A 10,483-nucleotide genomic window follows, 5' to 3' on the forward strand; every position below is an offset into this window, starting at 1 on the left:
AATAATCATCAAGCAATCTTCAATTCAGTCCAATTTTATGCGACTAAATAAAAAGGAGTAAAATGTAAACTCAAATAAACGAAATGTTGTATAGCAATACTATTCCCTCTTAACATACAGCCGATTCTTTAATGAAGGTTTCGAAAAAGGATTTCAAAGGTCAAAGATGGATCTCAAAGGTCAAAGAAGGATTTCAAAGGTCGAAGAAGGATTTCAAAAGTTCAAAGAAGCCGCTTCAGAAGAATGAATTCTTAAGACGTTCTCGAAGTAGACACACAAAGGCTGTTTTCCCAATGGCTTTATTGCCTTGAAGACTCGCGGTCATCTTATCTGATGAATTTAGTTTGATTGCCTAGTAGAAAATAGAAGAGAGAGAGAGAGAGAGAGAGAGAGAGAGAGAGAGAGAGAGAGAGAGAGAGAGAGAGAGTTTGAGTATGGTAGATATTGAGAGAGAGAGAGAGAGAGAGAGAGAGAGAGAGAGAGAGAGAGAGAGAGAGAGAGAGAGAGAGATGATTAGTAGAAGTATAGTTGCGGGGAGGGAGATAAACTTTAAATCATTGACTGTCATACGTACGCAATTGAATTTCAGACACGGCTAACAAGGTACACTAAAAGGCTTTTAATTATAGCAATATTTGTAATTGGTTTCATTAAATAGTTTAGATAACGATAGAGAAGTTAAACTACATTGTTCTTTGGTTTAATTCCTTTACAAAAACATAATACATATACAGTATATTTTGAGATGAGGTTTAATGAAATTAATTAATGTGATACATCCTTTTTTATGAGACTTGAGATCAACATATCATTGATATTGTTTATCATTATCAGAGAAGATAAGAGATGAGACCATTGTGCAACCCGATTCTGCAGCTTTAACTACTCTACTGCAGGACAAAGTCTTCATTCATGTCCCTATACTCCCATGTGTTTATGGTCTTTTCATGTCAGTATGCGTATGGGAATAGATACATCATTATATTTATATCATCTCAATCTGAATATGCCGTGTCATTTAGTTCTATAATGTTATTTGGATAACGAAGTCCTACTGCCTCTAAACAAAACGTATTCTAAGTTTTCCGTTGCTCTACTTGTTACAGTATTCCATTTTATGCCCAAAAAGGCTCAGACATCATAGAAAGACCTATGCTTAATTTATCATATGTTAACCATTTGACCAATACATAATTTCTCAGCCTTTTTAATCTTGTCTTTCATGTTCACTAAATACATTCCTCATCTCAACCGTTTTTACTTTCTTTACAACTTGTATTTCCTTCTGCGATTCAACCCTTGTTTAATGTGATGAGGAGTTTTGTTACATAATCCCATTGTATATTGCAACTAATCTCCTTATCCCATAGTTTACTTCCATTTATCCCTGGTTCCACCGTAATTTACGATATTTATTCCAAAGTAGGACATACTGTATGTCTTGCTTTGTGTGAAAGTCGCCAAGTTGTCCGGGACTACTTGGTTTGCTTCCCTGTACTAATGTTGATGATGTGTCCTACCTTGTTAGTGGTATTTTTAGATTTTAGAAGCGGGTCTTCTGAAAGATTGTTAACTTTTTAAATGACATCTTTGCTTTTATGATTTAATTGAATATTGTTTTATTCTTTATAAACGATATCGGCGTCTCTGACCTTAGATGTCAGGATGCTAGAAAACCTCAAATCAATCAGTTAATCAATCCCTGTACTAATGATGAAAAAGAAAGTAATACGGCGTGAAGATAATTCTTATGAAGGAAAGCATATGAAACACCGATGAATGAACTTTGTGCGGGCAGAAGAGCAGTAGACAAAAAAAAAAAAAAAAAAAAAAAAAAAAAAAAAAAAAAAAAAAAAAAAAAAAAAAAAGCAAGTGGTTGTTCCTATTTAAAGGTATCGTGTAGAGCTATGAGCGCTGGGGAGAAGATACCCCTTGTTGTACAGAAAAGTTTGAGGTGAAAAAGTACAACTATGTGATGAGAGAAACGTTTATACAGTGGCTAAAATAGTCTGAGAGGTAGAAATAGAAACCAAGGCTTAAATTATGGTATGTTATATGTATTGGGAGTGAAATGGCAGGACAGGATTAGAACGAAACTATAAGAGAGATTGTTCTAGTACCATATGCGGAGAAAATAGTGGTGAGGGGTAGATGGAGATGGTTTGGGCGTGCTCTTTGCACTCCCCAAGAGAGATTAGTTCACCTAACTTTCACCTGGGCTCCACAAGTCACTAGAAGAGTTGGAAGACCCAGGCCCACATGACGGAGGACTAAGAAGCGTGAAGTAGGAGATAATGAGTGGATAGAGATGACTGGTGAAATCTAACCGAGGCCCTTTACGTCAATAGGCTTAGGAGGAGATAATGATGATGATGATAATGATATGCATTAGAAAGGTTGGTTGTGAGATATAGATGATTGGCTCTATGTCAAGGGACTAGAATCACTAGATGCTGTTAGGCCTAATAAGGCTTGAATCTTTGTGGAAGTCCTATGCAAGGGATCTCATCCAAGATAACCTACGATGTAGGTTTATAATGCTAATATGGTTCAGACATTTCCTACGTGGATAGTTAATCGTTGATGTTTGATATCTAGTCATAAAACGTTTTTGTTGGCAGATTTTGCGATATTGCGAAAAAGTAAGTCCTAATGCGTTGACATGTTGAAATATAGATTTTCCCAAGTGCAGTGAGTGTGACACGATTTTAAAACTAAAATATGTTTTGTGTGAATGTAACCTTGGAAAAAAAGGGAAATTTATGCCTGACTTTTTATCGAATTCTGAGAGTTTCTCTGATTTTAATATTTTAACATTTTTAACAAGCAGAGCTTAATGAATAAAATATGAATTTCATTTATAGCAGTTTTTTTTTTTTTTTTTTTTTTTTTTTTTTTTTTTTTTTTTTTTTTTTTGTAAATCATTATTCTTTATCCCTTACATTAAATTGTATTTTGTAATGGCGAGATATGTAAGAGTCGAGTTCGACTCGTTATGCAGGATAATCTCCCCCATTTTAGGGATAATACAGTGTGGGTTTATGTATGAATGCAATCACAAAGTATATATATATATATATATATATATATATATATATATATATATATATATATGTGTGTGTGTGTGTGTGTGTGTGTGTGTGTGTGTGTGTGTGTGTGTGTAGATATTTGTATAGATACAGCCAATGTAAATTATACACACACACACATATATATATATATATATATATATATATATATATATATATATATATATATATGTATATATATATATATAGCCTATGTATATATATATATTTTATATATGTATATATATAATTTATATATATACATATGTATAAATAAAATATATATATATAATACATATATATATGTGTGTATAGCCTATATATATATATATATATATATATATATATATATATATATATATATATATATATGTATGTGTGTGTGTATAGCCTATATATATATATATATATATATATATATATATATATATATATATATATATATATATATATATATGTATATATATATAATGCATATATGTGTGTATAGCCTATGTATATATATATATATATATATATATATATATATATATATATATATATACATACATTATATGTAAAGCGCTCGCATGTAGTTTGCATGCACATAGTTCCTCCAATATTTATCCTTTCACTCAAGATAAAAGAAAATCAACAAAGTCTCTCCTCCAGAGCCATGCTTCTAACATTGACAAACCCACCAGTATACATATCGCGACAGAAGACTAAAAAGAAAAAATTAATGCATCCCTAAATATGCATTTCCATAGTTGAAAGCATCTCGCATCGACGTATCTTATCCTGCATGAAAAAGAAACGAATCTTATTCCCCGGGAGTTGAGGAAGAGCGTTGGGGGAAAGCCAGCGTTATATCCTTTTGATGTAGGACGTCGTTATTTGCAAAGCACCATCGGAGTGGGTTGAGCGCACGGTATACCATTTGCCATTTTTGTGAAAGGGAGAAAAAAAATTATAACGTTTTCAAATGCAAGGAAACACATTATTAGGTCGTAAGATGGTAGTTGTGGATGTCATGCTAGTCAGATAGTAGTTATGATTTTTTCTTACTTAAAGAATTGCTTACTTCGTCTGTGAGTTGATTGCTTTGTCTGTGATTTGGTTGCTTTGAATTGGTTGCTTTGTCTGTGAATTGATTGCTTTGTCTGTGATTTGGTTGCTTTGAATTGCTTGTTTTGTCTGTGAATTTCTTGCTTTGTCTGTGAATTGCTTGCTTTGTCTGTTAATTGGTTCTTTTATCTGTAAATTACTTGTTTTGTCTATGAATTGCTTGCTTTTTTATGAATTGCTTGCTTTGTCTGTGAATTGTTTTTTTTTTCCTGTCAAATGCTTGCTTTATCAGTGAATTACTTGTTGTCTATGAATTGGTTGTTTTGTCTGTGAATTGGTTGTTTTGTCTGTTAATTGCTTGCTTTGTCTGTGAATTGGTTGTTTTGTCTGTCAAATGCTTGCTTTATCAGTGAATTACTTGTTGTCTATGATTTGGTTGTTTTGTCTGTGAATTGGCTGTTTTGTCTGTGAATTACTTGCTTTGTCTGTGAATTGCTTTCTTTGTGTGTGAATTGCTTGCTTTGTCTGTGAATTGGTTGTTTTGTCTGGGGATTACTTGCTTTGTCTGTGAATTGCTTGCTTTGTCTATGAATAGCTTGCTTTGTCTGTGAATTGGTTGTTTTGTCTATTAATTGGTTATTCTGTCTGTGATTTACTTGATTTGTCTGTGAATTACTTGCGCTGTCTGTGAATTGCTTGCTTTGTCTGTGAATTACTTGATTTGTCTGTGAATTGGTTGTTTTGTCTATTAATTGGTTGTTTTGTCTGTGAATTGGTCTGGAATTGGTTGTTTTGGCTGTCAATTGGTTGTTTTGTCTGTAAATTAATTCCTTTGTCTGTGAATTACTTGTAGTCTATGAATTGGTTGTTTCGTCTGTGAATTGGTTGTTTTGTCTGTAAATTACTTGCTTTGTCTGTGAATTACTTGTTGTCTATAAATTGTTTTTTTCGCTTGTGAATTGGTTGTATTGTCTGGGAATTACTTGCTTTGTCTGTGAATTGCTTGTTTTGTCTGTGAATTGGTTGTTTTGTCTAGGAATTACTTGCTTTGTCTGTGAATTACTTGATTTGTCTTTGAATTACTTTCTTTGTCTGTGAATTGGTTGCTTTGTCTGAGAATTGGTTGTTTTGTCTGTTAATTACTTGCTTTGTCTGTGAATTGCTTGCTTTGTCTGTGAATTGGTTGTTTTGTCTGTGAATTGGTTGTTTTGTCTGTTAATTACTTGCTTTGTCTGTGAATTGCTTGCTTTGTCTGTGAATTGCTTGCTTTGTCTGTGAATTGGTTGTTTTGTCTGTTAATTGCTTGCTTTGCCTGTGAATTGTTTGTTTTTTCTGTTAATTGCTTGCTTTGTCTGTGAATTACTTGTTGTCTATGAAATGGTTGTTTTGTCTGTGAATTGGTTGTTTTGTCTGTGAATTGGCTGTTTTGTCTGTGAATCGTTTGCTTTGTCTGTGAATTGCTTGCTTTGTCTGTGAATTGGTTGTTTTGCCTGTTAATTGGTTGTTTTGTCTGTCAATTACTTGATTTGTCTGTGAATTGCTTGCTTTGTCTGTGAATTGCTTGCTTTGTCTGTGAATTGGTTGTTTTGTCTGTGAATTATTTTATTTGTTTGTGAATTACTTGCTTTTTCTGTGAATTGCTTGCTTTGTCTGAATTGCATGCTTTATCTGTTAATTACTTGCTTTGTCTGTGAATTGCTTGTTTTGTCTGTGAATGTTTTTCTTTTTTGTGTGTGTGTGTAAATTGTATGCTTTGTCTGTGAATTGGTTGTTTTGTCTGTGAATTACTTGATTTGTCTGTGAATTACTAGCTTTGTCTGTGAATTGCTTGCTTTGTCTGAATTGCTTGCTTTGTCTGTGAATTGGTTGTTTTGTCCGTGAATTGGTTGTTTTGTAAATTGTTTGATTTGACTATAAATTGGTTGTTTTGTAAATTGTTTGATTTGACTATAAATTGTTTGTTTTGTCTTGCTAAGTATTTTCAAAAAAAAATTTCAGTTTGAAATCATCTGCCAATATCCTGGAATAATTTAGAACTGTTGGGATGAAAATGAAAGGAAAACCTGGAAATTATTTATAAATTTATATTGTAGCAGATGTGTTAGAGAGAATGGGTTTCAATGTCTTCGAGTTGTGCATCTGCTAGATACGAGTACAATGATTCGAAGTTTATACACATAGTGTGTGTGTGTATATATATATATATATATATATATATATATATATATATATATATATATATATATATATATACATATATATATAGTATATATATACATATATATATATATATATATATATATATATATATATATATATATATATATATATATATATATATATATATATATAGGGTATATAAAAGTAAAATGCCTCTTCCTCTAAAAAGAGAAATATTTAATCAAACCATACAGTTATACCAGTATTAACATATGCATGAGAATCTTGGAGCCTTACTAAAGCCTCAGAACTTAAGCTAGTTGCAACTCAAAGAACTATGCACAGGATAATGATTGGGATAACACTAAGAGACAGAAAAAGAGCGATATGTACAGTATAAGAGAGCAAACTAAAGTAGCGGATATTCTAACAACAGGCAAGAAAAAGATATTGATGTCGGCAGGAAATAAAATGAGAATGACAGATAATAGATGGATTGGCGAGCTAAGAAAGTATGTGGGTGTAGATTGGCATAGAAAGACCATAAACACACGGGAAGTACAGTTAGAATCAAAAGAACGCCGACACTCAAGGGAAATCTTTTGTCAGATGTCTCTAGTGTTCCCATGACAAACCAGACAACGAGTTGCTCCTCTTACTACTGCTACGAAAGGGGCGGAGCCTTCTCCAACCTTGGTGAATCAAAGACAGTAAACGGCTGTCTTTGTTAGCGGAAGCATTGAAATGAGAGAGAGAGAGAGAGAGAGAGAGAGAGAGAGAGAGAGAGAGAGAGAGAGAGAGAGAGAGAGAGAGAGATATCAAATGGTTTGAGCTTACTCTAGTTAATGAAGTAATGTAACAGCACATAAAATCCCTTTTAGACATTTATGCATATCAAAATATTGTCTGTCATTATTATGCAACGTTTCCAATAGCTTATCGTTATTTTTCAGATTCTAGATTGACTGCTAAAAACTACTTACAGTTTATAGATATTCATTGAATGTAACATTTCGTAATACGCGAGGATACTTTATTGTAAAATATTTCCCAAATTATTCAGATTCAAGGGTATGCGCCGTTTCAGTCTTTAGACTCTAAGCCACTTTCCCTTTATTCATCATTTATTTTACATTCTCATTGTTGAGCTTTGTCATCTTACCGTCTGCTATCTTGGCCTTGAAGGATTAGCATTGCCATTTGAACTAAAATCTTAAACATATATAGTAAAATTTTTACTACATTGCTAATTCAATCTTTGTCGTAAGTGCTTTATTCACTTGATAATTATCGAAACTAAATGGCAAAATTGGAGATAGATATTACAGGATATAAATAACAAGATTATTTTCTTAGAATCAAATGCTTATCCAGATAATGAGTGATTTTGAGGGAAAATAACTATAATTGCTTTTGGGCGTTTAGAGGATTTGCTTCCTTAAGGATCCGTATACCAACATTTGTCCGGCTGCATATAGTTTGATTATTATATTTTATACTCCTCTATATACCTTAAATGTTCTGTAGGAAAATTTAACCAGTTGCTTTAAAATCGACTAAGATATTTTCGTTAACTGGAATAATGATAGAGGAATGGGATATATATTGTATAAAAAATCTGAGGGGCACCACTTATTCATGTAAGCATGCTTCACAATGCAATTTTTTTACTTCGATAGAGATTGTAAAAACTAAGATAGAGGAAAATGAATTACAGATCTCCAAATGCCTTATTCCGGAATCCAGATAATTAATATCTTGTCTTGGTGTCACACAAATATCAAATAGTTCCAAGTTGGAATGGTCAAGTGAAGGTGTTTCTGCTCCCGGTTGGGAGAGATTTCTTTTATGGAGGCACAGTGAGGAGCTAAGAACCAAAGTTGACGCCCTAAGACGAGCACCGAGGCAGAAGGGCGTTCATTTTAAAGATAATATTTAATAAATAAATGAACAAATAATGATAGAAAGAAACACAAATATTAAATAATGAATCAGGGGATAGAGGAAGAAGCTCAGGAAATAAAATCTAAAGAATGAGAGAAAATATTTAGGAATCCATGAGTATCGCTCCATAGCTGTATAAGTTAGTGATTAAAAGGACAATCAAACTTTTATTGCCGAGATATTTTAATATTTGGTTTTTCCTTTACCCTAATCACGGCACCAGCTGTAGAAATTGTGGTTTAAGTAATACCCTGATAGGCTGAGGAGTTGGTATGGATAACTTTTGCTCGAACAACCCGAACTTGAGCTTCACGGATAGTAATGCATTTTTCGCTTGTTAAGCGCCCATCTACCTTGCGTAATTTACCCGGTCAAGAGACCTACATCTAGCACCTCATAGCTGGGCTAATTCGGGCACTTGATCTCTGTAAATAAGGACTTTATCATACAAAGCTAAGCCTATTTGAATCAAGATTATAAGACCTTTGGGCATGAAATTGATAAGAAGTTGGTTTGATCTCAAAGCTGTTTAATTTCTCAAGATAAAGCTACTAGCAATTATGTAATCATTGATAACTTACACTCAGGGTATTAAAATGGGGAATCATTTCGTGCTTATGGCATCTATTCGTGTATATTTTCAGGAAAAATTATAGAAGAATTAATTTTGGGAAAATAGGTATATCATCGTGTATATTTTCAGGAAAAATTATAGGAGAATTAATTTTGGGAAAATAGGTATATCATAGTTTCATGACAGAATTTCTGAAAATTATGTCGTTCTGAGACTATGATTTGTCAATAAAACAAATTTTTTAAACCCTTTGCCAGATTGTGATAGCATCCTCATCTACCTCAATATAGGTTATTTTCGATACGAAATAATAAATTCTGATTGTATTCAAGGTGCTTTGCAGTCATCAGTATCTATTATATACACCATTGATTATCTATTATGCTAGATTAATACTTAAATTTCGTTACTTATCGACCTTCCATCAACAGCAGCTATTTTATTCTACTGCTGCTATCTTTTACAAATGAACTAATAATGAATTAGGTTAGCCAAATTTACTAGAACATTGACGGTTATCAAATAAATCTCAGGCAATGATACAATATCTAACAGGCTGTATCATGAGTCTACAAGCAGCTTCTCTCCACAACCCCTAAAATAGAAATGACTTTCCTATTTGCTCAGTGTCGGAATGGCCGGGGCAGGGGGTTGAAGGAGAACCCCCCAGCCCCTCACCCGTTCCCTGGAAATTGTCTACTTGGTTCCTCTTACGAAAAAAGTAGCATTTGAAAAATAATAGTATATATATATATATATATCAAATAAGCCATATATATTTTTGATATATTAATGTCTGGATTCTCTTAACAACCTCGGGATCACAGACCCAGGCGAAATCTCACAAAGACAAGAGCTTGGCTCCGGCCGGGAATCGAACCCTGGTCGGCAAGCTTATATAGACAGTGACTTAACCCACTTGGCCACGAACAAAGATCTTTGTTCGTGGCCAAGTGGGTTAAGTCACTGTCTATATAAGCTTGCCGACCAGGGTTCGATTCCCGGCCGGAGCCAAGCTCTTGTCTTTGTGAGATTTCGCCTGGGTCTGTGATCCCGAGGTTGTTAAGAGAATCCAGACATTAATATATCAAAAATATATATGGCTTATTTGAATATGAAAAACACGTAAAAATGTGCAAAATTTATCATATATATATATATATATATATATATATATATATATATATATATATATATATATATATATATATATATATATATATGTGTGTGTGTGTGTATGTGAGTGTGTATGTGTGTATGTTTTGTATTTGTATTGAAAAATTGAGACTTCCAATGATTATACAGAATTGAAATATGGCAACTCGATTTGTAACATGTGTATACTTTTGCTAACAAAGACGGCCCTTTACTGTCTGATTCGCTAAGGTTTGAGAATGCTCCGCCCATTTCGTAGAAGTTGTAAGAAGAGCAACTCCTTGTCCGTTTTGTCATGGGAACACTAGAGACATCTGACGAAAGATTTCCCATGAGTGTCGGCGTTCTTTTGATTCTAACTGTACACCGAGCAACAAAACCGGTGTCGCCTGGCCAGACCTGACTTGGAGAGATCATGCCCCTCTTGCCCTGAAAGGTGGCCGACGTTAAACAACCGAGACATCGTTAGGATGGTTCGAATGTGAGGAGGAGGGAAATTACCGATATCACTCTAAGAAATGCGATGAAGAGAGAG

The sequence above is a fragment of the Palaemon carinicauda genome, chromosome 14 (assembly GCF_036898095.1).
Source record: "Palaemon carinicauda isolate YSFRI2023 chromosome 14, ASM3689809v2, whole genome shotgun sequence".
Taxonomy (NCBI): Eukaryota; Metazoa; Arthropoda; class Malacostraca; order Decapoda; family Palaemonidae; genus Palaemon; species Palaemon carinicauda.